At 35.1% G+C, this 15,233-nt stretch overlaps 2 protein-coding genes across 11 annotated transcripts in view; one reads left to right on the plus strand and one right to left on the minus strand.

Annotated features, from left to right (window-relative positions):
• LOC110257722 (uncharacterized) overlaps positions 1-15,233 on the minus strand; it is a 476,707-nt gene that overhangs the window by 274,681 nt on the left and 186,793 nt on the right. The window lies entirely within an intron of this gene.
• Positions 1-15,233, plus strand: part of LOC100737023 (melanoma-associated antigen B18-like) — a 135,195-nt gene that overhangs the window by 66,682 nt on the left and 53,280 nt on the right. The gene's annotated exons all lie outside the window — the stretch shown is intronic.

Here is a 15,233-nt window from a genome sequence, read left to right on the forward strand (position 1 = left end):
TCTAGCCTTCTTATGAGAGGTAGATACTATTCTAAACAATTTAATATTTGCTTTAAAAATTATTACTATAATGTACATCAATATCTTTATTCTTCTTTAGACAATTAATAAAAGCCTAGAACACTTTATCATTAAACTACATTTTGACTTTATTGTGTATTTTGATTTTCTATATTTTAAAATCATACACTCTTAATTTCATATTGTTACTTCTTTCTCTTTCTTTCTTTCTTTCTTTCTTTCTTTCTTTCTTTCTTTCTTTCTTTCTTTCTTTCTTTCTTTCTTTCTTTCTTTTTTTTTTAATGGCTGCATTTGTAGCACATGGAAAACTGCAGCAATGCCCTACTGTTAACCTACTGTACTGGGCTAGGGATTGAACCAGCATCTCCACAGTAAGCCAAGCTGCTTCAGTCAGATTCTTAACCCACTGCACCAAGGGGAACTCATGTGGTTTCTTTACTTTTCATTCCTTTGTGAATCACCGCCTTTCAGAGATTTGTTTCTCTCTGAAGTACAATGTTTAGTATTTCCTTTAGACTGGGTCTGCTGATGGCAAATTCTAAATTTAGCTTCATTTTGTTTCCTTTTGCCCCAACCTGTTATTTAATATTAGTTATGGAAAAATGCTTTCCCTGGATATAGATATAAGATTTAATTTACCTTTTAAAAAAGTTAATTGAACAAATCATTCTATCATCTTCTGAATTCCACTGTAATTTACAGTATGCTCCCCTTTGAGAGTTATCTATATTATTTTCATTAGATGATTTTCAATTTTTCTTTTTTGTGTCACTATCCTGTCCCTAGTGACTGTATGTGTGTATGCATGTGTGTGTTTGTATGAATGTACATTTCATCTTGTTGGAGATTTCTGGGGTTACTTGAATCTCTGGCATAACATATCATCAGTTTTGGTAATTTTTTTTCAACTATTATCTCGTAAAATACTGCTTCTTTCCCTCTGTTTCTCTCCTTTTCTTCTGATATTAACTGCATATTATAGCTTCATACTGTATCCTCTGTTTTGTTTTTGGTTTTTTTTTTTTTTTTGATTTTTGTTTCACTGAGCTTTATTCTGAGAATTTCTCTGCCTTATCTTCCAGTTAACAAATTCTCTTTGCAAATGTTCTCTTTCTACTTCTTCCTTTCTAATTCTGATGCCTTTTCTTTTTCTTCACTGATTTCTCCCACTAGAATCTCCATTACTTTGTTGAATAGGTGCAGTAAGAGTGGGCACCCTTGTCTTTTTCCTGATCTTAGAGGAAAAGCTTTCAACCTTTCACCATGGAGTATGATGTTATATATCAGGCTAGTTATATATGGCCTTTATTGTGGTGAGGTATGTTCATTCTATATATAATTTGTTAGGAATTTTTATCATGAATGGATGTTGAATTTTGTCAAATGCTTTTTATGTGTCAATTGAGATGATCATGATTTTTTTATTCTATTAATGTGATGTACTACATTTATTGATTTGTGTATGTTGAACCATCCTTGCATCCCAGAAATAAATCCCACTTGATCATGGTGAATGATCCTTTTAAAATGCTAATGAATTTGGCTTGCCAGTATTTTGTTGAGAATTTTTGCATCTATATTTATCAGGGATATCACTCTGTGGTTTTCTTTTCATGGAGTGTCCCTTTCTGGCTTTAGTATCAAAGCAACGTTGGCCATGTAAAATGAGCTTACGGGTGTTACCTCCTTTCCTATTTTTTGAAAGAGCCTGTCAAGGCTTGGCATTAATTATTTTTTAGATGCTTAGTTAAATTCACCAGTGAAGCCACGTACTTCTGGGCTTTTTCTGGGGAGATTTTTCATTACTGATTCAATCTTCTTACTAGTAATTGGCCTCTTCATATTATCTATTTCTTCCTGATTCAGTGTTGATAGGTTATATATTTCTAAGATTTTTTTTTTCATTTCTTTTAGGTTGTCTAGTTTGTTGATGTATAGTTATTCCATTCAATTTTTTTTTCTAGCTTGCCTAAGGAATATACAATTCTAAGTACCTTTTTCTCATTTATTGTAGGATTTTTCTCTGCTTATTCTTGTAAGCAAAATGACAAGGACCCTCTTCTGTTTTGTTTTTGAATCCTCATAAAATATATTGATCGAGGTTTCAGATTTAATATGTGCTTGCCACTTTGTAAGCAGATTTCTTAAAAAATAATTTCAAACAAAAATGACTTTACTCTTAGCAACAATAGATAATCACTTCTTATATTTCTAGATGCTTTAAATACTAAAATAAAAAGCAGTTGAAGACTTTTGTTAAAAATAAGAATTACATAAGAAAATAACCATATCCAAATCACAGGACCCATGTTACCAAATACATAAAATATTTAAACCAGTCATTCAGATATTCGTTCTGACGTGGTAAGAAATGTTAGTCACTGAACATTCATAGTTTTCCTAAGAATGGAACAATATGTAAAATCTTCAAATTATAGCATAAATTTGTAAGGAAACATGCCACTACCTACCATGTTAGAAAACGTCCTAGTAGTCTCTATTAGCCAGCCCAATATTAGAATCTAAGCTAAATAAGTCAAAATCACATATATAGCTGAAGCAAGCATGGAGCCTCCAGATTCCCACCTTGCACTATACATAGAAAAAACAAAAAAACAAAAAAGATTATCTATATAATCTTCCCAATTCACCTGAAATCCTTCCAATTTAACACTCTCCTCCAGTTTAAATAACTTTTTTATAAAGAACTCTCTTAAACTGGCAATGCCTAATTCATAGGAATAACAAATGACACCAGCCATTAGTTTACTTTCTATGATTAGGTTTGGACTGATTCCCAGGCCTACATCCCTCAGAATCTCATGTAGTAAGACTGAAACTTGGCCAAGGAATCTGTATATCACATCCCTCTTGAGTCTATTGTGCTTGGTCTGGTAAAATATTTTTAGAAATGCTGCCTAGAAAATCAGGGCTGATGCACAAATTTAATAAACAGCTTCAAACAGTTAACTTCAAACAGTTAAGTGATTATGAGACAGGCAGCAGGAACTTTGAGAGCAAATCATATATTTGGTACTTTTTAGTAAGATTGACTTCTGATAGCATCCTTTTTATATTCTATGACCATCCCTAAGGGTATCTAAACTTTATAAGAATACACAAAAAAGTTTTAAAAAATCACTACGAAGTATAACATTAGCAAAGCAGTTTCTAAAAATATACTTAAAATTTTTACACTCATATTTAAATTTTGCCTGCATCGTCATTCGTTCTAATCATGATTGCCACTATAAAGGGTCAGAGAAATTTCTATGAGAGTTTTTATAGGGCTTCCATGTGAAAAGTAGGGAAAATATATTTTATAAACCTAGATTTGGCATCCTCTCTGTAACATTCAACTATTCTTCAAAACTCTTGCTTATGAAGACCAGTCTGGTATATGTTTTTAATCCTTGGTTGTTATAGCTCTAAAACAGCAGAGATCAGGTCTACTGTTTTTATTACCATGTCACTGGAATATATCTTGGAATAGCCCCAACTTAAATGGAAAAAAAAAATCACAACCTGGTGTAGATGAATGGTACATTATGAAATATATATGTCTCTGAGTTAAACAAAAACAATGCGTTATGCAGTTCCTGTGGTGGCTCAGTGGTAACAAACCTAATATCCATGAGGATGTGGATTCAATCCCTGGCCTCACTCAGTGGGATAAGGATCGGAGTGGTCCTGTGAGCTGTGGTGTAGTTCGCAAATGTGGCTCAGATCTGGCATTGCTGTGGCTGTGGTGTAGGCCAACAGCTGCAGTTCCTATTTGACCCCTAACGTGGGAACTTCCATATGCCCTGGGTGTGGCCTTAAAAAGACCAAAAAAAAAAAAAAAAAAAAAAAAGAGAGAGAGAGAGAGAAAACATTCCGTTGTAATTTTGAACCTGAAACAGCAATCATTTATGATTTTTTATTTTAATTTTTAAGTTAAATGGGAAGTCCTAAAATAATGAAATATAACATCCTACTTTTTAATGGTTCTAGCAACTAGAGCACATTTGCCCTTAATGGTGCTAATCTGTCTTTTTATATAGTCATTTTATAAAAATAGCTTATACCATTATATCTTGTTTTAGGTGTTTTTTAAATAATAAAATCTTATATGCAATTTTAATACTTATGATTAAAATGGAAATTAGGCATCTTAGTATGCTCCGTTTAGATTGGAATGTGTTATGCATTATTTATTGCACAAATAGGTTTGAGGATGCAAAGCCTTATTTTAGCAACTCCTTATAAGCCTACTATTCAAAACATACCCCAGGTAGCTATAAGATTTATGCCATATTTTATAGCCCCTTTATACCTATTTTTCAAACTATTTACAAATATTAAAACTTATATCACTGCAATATAAAATATCTGAGACTAAAAACTGTAATTTTATAGACAATTTGTCTTTGTGTTCATATATTTGTAAATGAAAGACAACTATAAAATACATTCAAAACTGGCCTCCACAGGCAGGAAATCATTACAAAGAAATGTTGTTCAATAAGGTTTCCCAGTGTTCCTTAATTCAATTTCAGTTTGAACCTTTTTGAAACTAAATGGCCAACATTGTTAACCAGGTGTTATGCTGGATTTTAATAGCTTCTAGTTGTTTTCTGTGGAATAAAAATCGAAGCCTTGTAAGGGTAAAGGGAAACTTAATGTTTATTCTTCATGGGTTAAAAACAGGGGTGGTGGGCAAAAAATTTACGGAAAAAATCCAGAGAGTAAACACTTTAAGCTTTGTGGACCACATATAGTCTCTGTTACAACTACTCAACTCTGCCATCATAACTTGAAATCAGTCATAGATAGTATATTAGCAAATGGGCATGACTGTGTTCCATAACACTATTTACAAAACCAATGCTGACCCCTGACTTTGAACATAGAATGCAAGTACACAAGAGTAAAATGGTTATATTTTTCACACTAAAACTGAGCCTGAGCCAGGAATGTGAATTTTACATCTGAGAGCCACTAATTGTAACAATGACCATATCTCTACCCCTTAGTTCACATGAATTCTGTTACACAAAAGAATAAATACCACTTATCCTTTGTTTTCTGTTACTCCATCATCCTTTGAGTACAGGGCCTATGTATCATCAAGACAGTTATGTGTTTGCTGTTAGATAATATTAAAGGTAACGAATCATCAAAAACATTCATTAGGGAGTTCCTGCTGTGGTGTAGTGGGTTAAGGATCCAACACTGTCTCTGTAGCAGCCTGGGTCGCTGCTGAAGCAAAGGTTTGATCCCCAGCCCAACACAATGGGTTAAGGATCCAGTGTTGCCGCAGTTGTGGCACAGGTTGCAGTTGTGGCTCAGATTCGATCCCTGGCCCAGGAACTTTCATATGCCGCATATGCGGCAAACAAAACAAAAGCAAAACAAAACAAAGAAAATTAAAAAAACAATCATTTCTTCACTGAACAACTATTAGTCCAAAATAATAAACAAAGCACTATAAATGCATGGTAGAAAGTTTAACAGGGGAAAAAATATTATAAAGAAGGCCCATAGATTAACAATGATAAAAGACTTTTTTTCCTATTTTCAGTGGGAGAGATTTAGGACAAAGATGTACTCAAGGTCAAGGATATGAAAGGATTGGCACAAAGTCTAGCGACATATTTGCTTAAGATTCAAGTTACCTAAGTAAAGATCATTGCTTGTCTTATCATGTTCTGGGGAAGAGAACAAAATGACAGCTTTTTTAAATGTTGCAGCAGAGAATATTGTTTCTCACCAATATCTATGTTTACTCTCTTGAAGAAACACACACTTCTTTGCCCCTTGGCAATTATGTTGGGCCATATGGTTGTGTTCTGCCAATGAAATATGGACATAAATGATACACATTACTTCTAAGACCAGTTTTTAAAACTTCTGCAGAAATTTCCATGCTCTCTTTCTTAGTTTATTTACTGGCCACTTACAGAAACTTCCATAGACATCTACAAGGCCCAAGAGTGACTGGGACAAAGTCACGGGATTAAAGATAGTTTTGGCTGGAATTGGGTTTAAGAGCCAAGAATGTAACATCTTAAGAGAAATATAAGAATTAAAGATAAATAAATTTTTAAGCATATAACTTTTCTGATTCTAATTTATTAACACATAAAATTACATCTATAAGAGTATATATATATGTATATATTTACATATATGTATATTGTGTGTATTTATACATGAATTTATTTTTCTTTTTCTTTCTTTTTTTTTTTTTTTTTTTGTCTTTTCTAGGGCTGCACCCATGGCATATGGAGGTTCCCAGGCTAGGGGTCTAATCAGAGGTGTTGCCGCCGGCCTACGCCACAGCCACAGCAACACCAGGTCCAAGCTGTGTCTGCAATCTACACCACAGCTCACAGGAATGCCGGATCCTTACCCCTTTGAGTGAGGCCAGGGATCGACCCCTCAACCTCATGGTTCCTAGTTGGATTTGTTAACCACTGAGCCATGACGGGAACACTTATACATGAATTTCTTAAAGTTCAGTTTAAAACAAGTTTTGAGTTACAGCTCAGAAAATAGATACTGATTCCCATTAATTGTCCTTTCACAAAGAATGTTCAAATCCCACCCATATGATATTTTTTGTAGTAAATTTAGTCTTTTGTCAATCTTTCCTCTTCCTAAGTGCCAATGTATATGACACTATAGAGAATACGTTTTCCCTTTTACTAGTTGGTATCAGAAATGCAGACATAAATAATTAGCTTTATTGCATTTTACAGAATAGTGATAATCCTCTGCACCATTCTGCAGCAACTTTGGCAAAAAAAAAAAAAAAGAGATCTAAATAAAGTGAACTGATCAATCTTAAAAAACAAATAATACAGTCATATTTTGAAATCTGATTTAAAATTTGTGGTAATCAAGTATACCACTTTTGTATACCTTGCTACAACATAGAGAGGAAAATGAAAAAAAGATTCAGTAATAAGTTAAATTGCAGATTATTATTATGACATTGATTCCTATTTTATATTTTTCAACTTAATAAAAGCATGCTTTTTTAACATAATGTGCTTTAGCAATCATTTGGTATTGGTCCTATATAAGTTATGCTTAATAACTAATTTCAAAACTAAGTTTCAATAAAAGAGACAATTATGTTGAAAATTGAGAAAAACGGCAAGCTCTTATTTTTGCACTCCTGGGTAATCAACTGTAATTGTCAAATTTCCTAGGGTATGCAGAAGTACTAAGAAGTTTCAGGCAAAATAGCCTGCTGAATAACCAAAATGATACCACAAATGCTTTGGGAGTTTAACTAATGCAATTCAATGAAACTGCTGATTGAAGAGATTTCTTATGTTATTAGTAAATGAATTTAGTTACAAGAGACAAGTTGTAAAAAGGCAAACATTAGTAATCACCAGATGCTTACAGTGCATTACAATGTATCTGCATCATTTAAAAAGTAAATCATCACCTTTTAAGCATGTTAAAATAGTAATAATAATTAGATTACAGAAAACCATGAAAAGATTAAAATAAAAATTATTAAATTTACTAGTATAAATTCAGAAAAGTCGGTTTGGATTAAGAAAAATATAGTTATGACACTTAAACCCATTTCATGTTTCTGTTTTTATTGACATAGCATGGAATCTAAATATATTTATTACATTATTTTAATTGGAATACTTATATTTTGAGACTTAAGATACTAGTTTTTATTGTGCATATACAACCCTAATCAGATTTATGTCTAAACGATTTAATGTTCATTTCCTACCTGTTACAGACTGAATGTTTGTGTCCCTCCAAATTCATAAACTAAAGCCCTAATCCCCAATATGACTGTATTTGGAGATAGGGTCTTTATGGAAGTAATAGAAGGTAAATGAGGTCAAAAAGTGTGCAGACCTGATCCAATAGTAGTAGTGTCTTTATAAGAGACACTGGAGAGCTTGCTCTCTCTCTCTACTCTCTTGTACTGGGAAAGGCCAAGCCAAGAAGAGGGCTCTCACCAGGAACTGACCAGGTTGGTGCTTTAATCTTGATTTTCTAACCTATAGAATTATAAAAGAATAAATATCTGTTGTTTAAGCCACTAGTCTATAGTATTTTGTTGTGGTCGTCCAAGTGGACTAACACTGTTTTTGAAAACCTAAATTTCCTTCCTAAGTCTGGATCTTCATTCTCAATGTTCCAATACTTTTATCAGGAAGAGTGCTCTGGTAATATAAGCTTGAGCCCGTAAATGTCAAAAATGAATTATGTTAACAGGTTAACATCTGATGAATTCCTGCGTGTTTATAAGAAATAATAGAGTCACAAATCTTTTTCTCCCAAAATTTAGTGTTTTTAGTATTTAGCATCGTGAAAAAGAACACTGAAAGCACTCAAACTAGTTTTTTTGTATGTAACTTAATATTTCTGCTGAATGGAGTTCCCCTCGTGGTGCAGTGGAAACAAATCCGACTAGGAACGATGAAGTTGCAGGTTTGATCCCTGGCCTTGCTCCGTGGATTAAGGATCAGGCTTTGCTGTGAGCTGTGGTGTCATGAGCTGTGGTGTAGGTCACAGACACGGCTCGGATCTAGCATTGCTGTGGCTCTGGCATAGGCCGGAAGCAACAGCTCCGATTAGACCCCTAGCCTGGGAACCTCTATATACCACGGGTGCAGCCCTGAAAGGACAAAAGACAAAATATATATATATATATATATATATATATATATATATATATATATATACACATTTATGCTGAATGCTTATGTGATCTTTTTTTCCTCTCATCACTGAAATTAAAAAAAATGATATATATTGGTTTTGGTAAATTTTCAATAATTTTTCCAGACACAATTTGTCTGCCCTCTCAGACAGCATACTTCTATTGCTCTTGGGGGTTATTTTGCATGTACTTTCTTGTTTGAGACCACACAGACTGCTCTACGAAATCTTTCACCATTGCTTCTGCTGGTTACTATCATCTTTTCTTTAGGAACATCATTTGTCAATTTCTTGGGGGCAATTCTCTTTTATCATCATCTATAATAGCTCTTGCTGGTATTATTCATATACTCATTTTCTCTAAACTTTGGAGGAGTTTCTCATATATATATATATATATTTTTTTTTTTTTTCATCTTTTTGCCTTTTTCTAGGGCCGCTTCCCACAGCACATGGAGGTTCCCGGGCTAGGGGTCTAATCGGAGCTGTAGACGCCGGCCTACGCCAGAGCCACAGCAACGCGGGATCTGAGCTGCGTCTGTGACCTACACCACAGCTCACGGCAACACCTAATCCCTAACCCACCGAGCAAGGCCAGGAATCGAACCCTCAATCTCATGGTTCCTAGTCAGATTCGTTAACCACTGCACCACGACAGGAACTCCTCTCATATATATTTTTTAAAATTTTATAGCCACCCACAGCATATGGAAGTTCCTGGACCAGGGATTGAATGGCACGCAGCTGTGGCAATGCTGGATCCTTTAACCCACTAAGCTGGGCTGGGGAATCAAACCCATACAGCCACAGCAACCCAAGTTGCTGCAGTCCGATTCCTAATCTGCTGTGCCATGGCGGGAACTCCTCATATTTGTTTTTTATATTTGCAACCGTGCAGGTAGTTGCAGATATCAAGTTGTTTTATTTTCCCTTTGTGTTAAGACACTCATGGAATTTTTTTTTTTTTTTTGTCTTTTGTCTTTTTAGGGCTGCACCCATGGCATATGGAGGTTCACAGGCTAGGGGTCAAATTGGAGATGCGGCTGCTAGCCTATGCCACAGCCACAGCAAAGCAGGATCCAAGCTGTGTCTGCAACCTACACCACAGCTCACGGCAATGCAGGATCCTTAATCCATTGAGCAAGGCCAGAGATCAAACCCACGTCCTCATGGATACTAGTCAGGTTCATTAACCTCTGAGCCACGATGGGACCGCCAACACTCATGGAATTTTTAACAACTTTCATCAATTTGTCCCTGTTTGACCTTGAATATTGTTTTATCTGCTATTTATACTGCTGCTATTGCTTTTCCTTCTTATATGTCTAATATATAATTTTCTTTTCATTTTCAATCTTTACCACTGTTTTATCTAATATGTCTTTGTAAATAGAATATAGCTGAGTTTTGCTTGTTTTAAATACTAATCTGAGAAGCTATCTTTTAAATAGGCAAATGAGCTTATACATATTTAGAGTAATCACTGATATGTTCGGATGTATTTTTGCCACGCTATTTTTTCCTACTTTACATGATTTCTTATTCTTTAGATTCTTTCCTGCAATTCATTGGTTTGTTCAAGTTTTATTTTTGTTCCATTTATTTTTCTTTACTTTTTTGTCCTTTTTCACATGAATGCCCCAAGTCTTTCATTTTATCTAATGAAATATTTCTCTATAAAAAAGAACCTATACACACACCAAAAAAAATCATTTAAAAATACCCAGCTTCCTCTCACCAAGTTCAGAAACAAACTATTAAGAATATATGTCAAGGTTCTTATATAGTCCCCTTCTTGCCAGAGGTAATCTCTTTGCTGATATTAATGTTTATCATTCTATTATTTATTTTAAAATCTAACAGCATATACATGCATTTACTTTAAAATGTTCCATTAGCTTGTTGTTTAAAACTTTGTTAAAGTGGTATTACATATCTGGTTTCCTAGTTTTATTTATTTATTTATTTATTTATTTTTGTCTTTTCTAGGGCCACACCTGTGGCATATGGAGGTTCCCAGGCTAGGGGTCTAATCTGAGGTGTTGCCACCGGCCTACGCCAGAGCCACACAACTTGGGATCCGAGCAACATCGCGACTTAACACCACAGCTCACGGCAATGCTGGATCCTTAACCCACTGAGTGAGGCCAGGGATTGAACCCTCAACCTCATGGTTCCTAGTTGGATTCTTTAACCACTGCACCACGACAGGAACTCCTCTAGCTTTATTTTTTGACTCAAAAATTTTTTTAAGATTTTTTTTTTAGATTGTGCCCTGTTGATAGATCATGAGGCTCTTAATACTTCCTTCACTGCCCTCTTCCTTCCAGTTTTGTCCCAGGCTTTTAACCACACTATGTAGGACAGGGGCCAGTCAGACATTTGCTTCTCTAGACTCTTCCACTTGCTTCCTATCACACAGCCAGGTTGACCAACCCCAAACCAAGAATTTCCAGTTCCTCTCACTGCTTCCATACTTGGAACAGTGTACTTCAAGATTAAGAATGAGTCACAGATACTAAGTACTCTGAGACAATCTCACCTCATGGCCTATCCAGAGAAATCGTAAATGCTGAGTGAATCCACTTGCTGAGCAGCTTTAGTATCTCTTCTTGGCTTGCCATGGAAAGTTAGCCAACAGGGTAAAACAAACTTTGTTTCACAACTTTACTTGCCTTTCCTGATGCATGCTGCCTTGCAATACTCATATTTAATGGAACTGATGCTTCTCCATCAACATAGAGCACTGTCTTCATGACATCATAGATGAGCTTCATATTCCCTTAATGTAAAACTGAGTTCATGGCACATCCCTTCCATCTTCCCTTCCTTGCTTCAACCAAAGCCTGCTTACTCTGGAGTATGCTGTCTATCTCAGTAAATAATCCCATGAACCTGGGAACTCTTTGTCCTTCCTTCTTACCCAAGTCTAATTATTCACCAGTTCTGTCAATTCTACTCCTAAGTCTTTCTGGAATCCAGTTCTATCTTCATTTTTCCCACTTTCACAGCTTAAACATGGCAGCCACCATATTTCACTCAGACCATTTCAATCGTCTCTTAGGCTCTCTTCCTTCAGTCTCTGCAATCTCTAGTCCATCCTTGAGCCTGCTGCCAAAATATTCATTTTAAAGTGATACCAACAACACATACTAAAAATTTCTTCAATAACACTCCATTACCACAATTGTAAGATATAATACAAGCTCCTAGCATGCCATACAATGACCTTTGTGATCAGATGATTTCTATACAGCTATTTGAGTTTTTTAAACATGCCATGTTTTTCATACTTCATAGTTTTTACATGCTGTTTCTCCCACATAAAATACCATTTTACTCTACAATCTACCTGATAAATTCCTGTTAATCTTTAAGAGACAGCGATATTCATATCACTTCCTCTCTTAGGCCTTTCCTGATGTCTGTATCACTCCTTGAGTGATAATTCAATTTTCTCCATGTGTCTCAAACACTTCAGTAGCCATGGTCTCAAGGTCAAAGCAGATGAGCAAGAAAGCAAGTAAAAACATGTAAGTACCTTGCCAAGCCTCTGCTTGGGTCAAGTCTGCTATCATCTTATTGGCCAAAGCAACTCACATGGAGGAGTCTAGAATCAAAGAGTGGAACAGAATAACCTGCTAAAGTGAGACGCAACTGTAAGGTTCCATGGAAAAAGGCAAAGATAAAAGAAAAGATGAACAGTTAGAGCCATTAGCACAGCTGATCTACCACACAATGTCAATATTAATTTCTGAAAACCCGAGTTCCATAGAAACTTCTTCTAAAAGCACACCTAAAGGTTATATACAGCGATCAAATTAATCAAATCTCCACTTGGCAATGTATTACTTATATGGAAAAGTACTAAAAGAAGTCAGGGATAACTAGAAATCATAAGCTTTTGGAAGTGATGCTCAATTTAAATATTATTACAAACACATCTCCTTGCCAGTTAATGTTATGGTTTTCGTGGTTTTTACTTGTCACTACTTTTAATGGGCCTGCTTTTAGAGAGCTGGATGTCAAATGAGATTGACATGAGGAATTTGGGAAGAAATAACATGAAGGTCAATACTATAAAATACTATTCAACATAGTAATTGTTGCTACAAATTGAAAAGAAAATGTGTTTTGCTCTGTTAGTGATTCTATTCAATTAATATATCCTGAGTGTCACAGACCAAGATGCATCTTAGCAATTCTGTTTTACTTTTTCAAATATTAAAGAAAGAGAAAACATCTTAAAATTTTATATTAGGTTATTTCTAAGAAACTTAATGAATACATAAAGAACATGTATTCACATTAGAGCCGTATTTGAGTGACGGCCCAACATGTTCACCAGTGCCTTTGCTGGTCTAGCTATTCAGACAGATGGCTCTGCATGCTTTTAAAAGACACTTTTCTTGAACCAAAATTTGAATAAAGAATTATATCAAATGAACCCTATAGATATTAAAAAGATAAATCCTAGATATAAAGACCTGGTATTGAATGAGAAATTTAAGCTAATCATAAACTACTGCAGGCATCATAAATCATTGGGTTGAGGGAACCCTGATTTTACCTTTTTCTTTGTTGTTGTTAGATGCTATTACCTTGCCTCTATTATTCTCACTCTTGATTTTTCTTAGTGGCTGTCACATATAGGCACATACATGTGAGGGGTAACCTAATCCTTGATGGAAGGAGGGCCTGATCATATAAATGAAGCCATTCTAGGGTAGCAGAGAAGTCAAACTGGACATGCCAATAAGTAAGCAGAGGGCAACATTATGGTTGATATCTAGGTAAATAGGCAGTCAGTCCAAGGATAAGACACTAGAAAAAGTAATATTTCATCCTCTTGGATAATTACTAAATATAGTATTAATAATACTAACGATACAGCAATAAGTACTATTTCTTGACCCCTGGCTCTATGTTAGGTACCTGCTAAGTACATTTCATATGTTATCTATTATTGAGGTCAGTTTTATTGTCCCATATTATGGAAAAGGAAACCAAGAAAAGACATCATTCACAGTTAAACAGGGGAAAACTCTGTTAAAAACCCAACTTGGTAGATCCTCAGGCTTCCTGTTTTTGTTTTTGTTTTTAAACACTAAGGATGTTACTTCCGAGTAGGACCTAGTTACTAGATGGGCTGCCAAGAAAATTAGTCCCCCCACAAAAGTTAGAAATAATTATCAGAATTTCAATACAGGGTTCATCTCAGGATCACTTGTCAGTAATGGGCTCAAATTGAGAGAAAGACAAGTAATAATACCTTCATGCTGAGTCCCATACTATTGGACAAGACAAGAGGCATTCAAATGTTTAAATTTGTTTTGCTTATTTTTCAAATAGGATATATGATCAGAAGCCCATCCATAATGGTTATTCTGTTTCTTCCCTTAAATCTATTCTTCCATATTTTCTGCTCTATTCTGGGCCCTAGAAGGCTGACCTCTACAGAGGACATTAGCCAGCTTGCCCTCTGGATACCAGATGGACTTGATCAATGAGAACTGCCAGGTAGAGACTAGAGTGTGGGAGGAGAGAGAAGCTGAGGCAGGTTTTCCTGTCCACCCCGGTCCTGGCAGTGACTGCCTTCCTTCACATCTACAGCTCTGGAAGGCAGCCCTTCTTTTCTGTCAAGGGCTCTACCTCTTACAGGGCTCTAGCCAGTACTGCTCTGCTTCTTGCCCCTCAAACCTGCTGTTGCTTGTCCACGGGATTTTGTCATCCATACCGGATTCTTTATTCTGTCCCACATCTCTACACTTTATTCCTTTATTTCTTTGTTAAGTCATTCCTAATGTGTCACCTACTTTTTGCTTAGAATTTTAATACAAAAGAGATCATATGCCACAGGTTATATCTACTGCCCTAGTGTGGTTTTTAAAGCTGTTTTTTAAATAGCTTTATTGAGGTAAAAATGATATACAAGAACCATACATATTTAAGGTGTACAATTTGATGTTTTACCAGTTTGGACATATGCAAACAGATGATACCATCACCACAGTCAAAGTAACAGATATATCTATCACTTCCCAAATTTTCCTGTGTCCTTTTGTTATTTTATTATTATATTTTACTTTATTTATTTTATTTAATTTTTATGTGGTAAGAACACTTAAGATCTATTAACTATAGGTAGTATGTTGTCTAGTCGATCTCCAGAACATATTCATCCAATATAACTGAGACTTTATACCCATCAAACAATCACTCTCTGCAGTGATTTTTAATACTTTTCTTTTACTCTAAAAAAATATCCTGGGTTAAAGGATAATTTATATGATCATCCTGTTGATATACCATATGAGTGTTAATTATATGTTCTTTTATTTCTTTTAATCCAAAAACAATGGAGGAATTGGGAATTGAGTTAATGAAAGCAGGATGGCAAAACAGTGCTTCAGAGTCAGAAGGAGGAGGATTTCACTCCCAACTGTTGTTACTTGTTATCTCTGTAAACTTGGGTCGGTTAATTTGTCTAAAGCTGTGCTATCATATACAATAGGAAACTA

This window comes from Sus scrofa, chromosome X (assembly GCF_054392235.1).
Source record: "Sus scrofa isolate SSC_HxYL_T2T_F1_AM1 chromosome X, Sscrofa_HxYL_maternal_Yorkshire_Landrace_v2.0, whole genome shotgun sequence".
In the NCBI taxonomy this organism is placed as follows: domain Eukaryota; kingdom Metazoa; phylum Chordata; class Mammalia; order Artiodactyla; family Suidae; genus Sus; species Sus scrofa.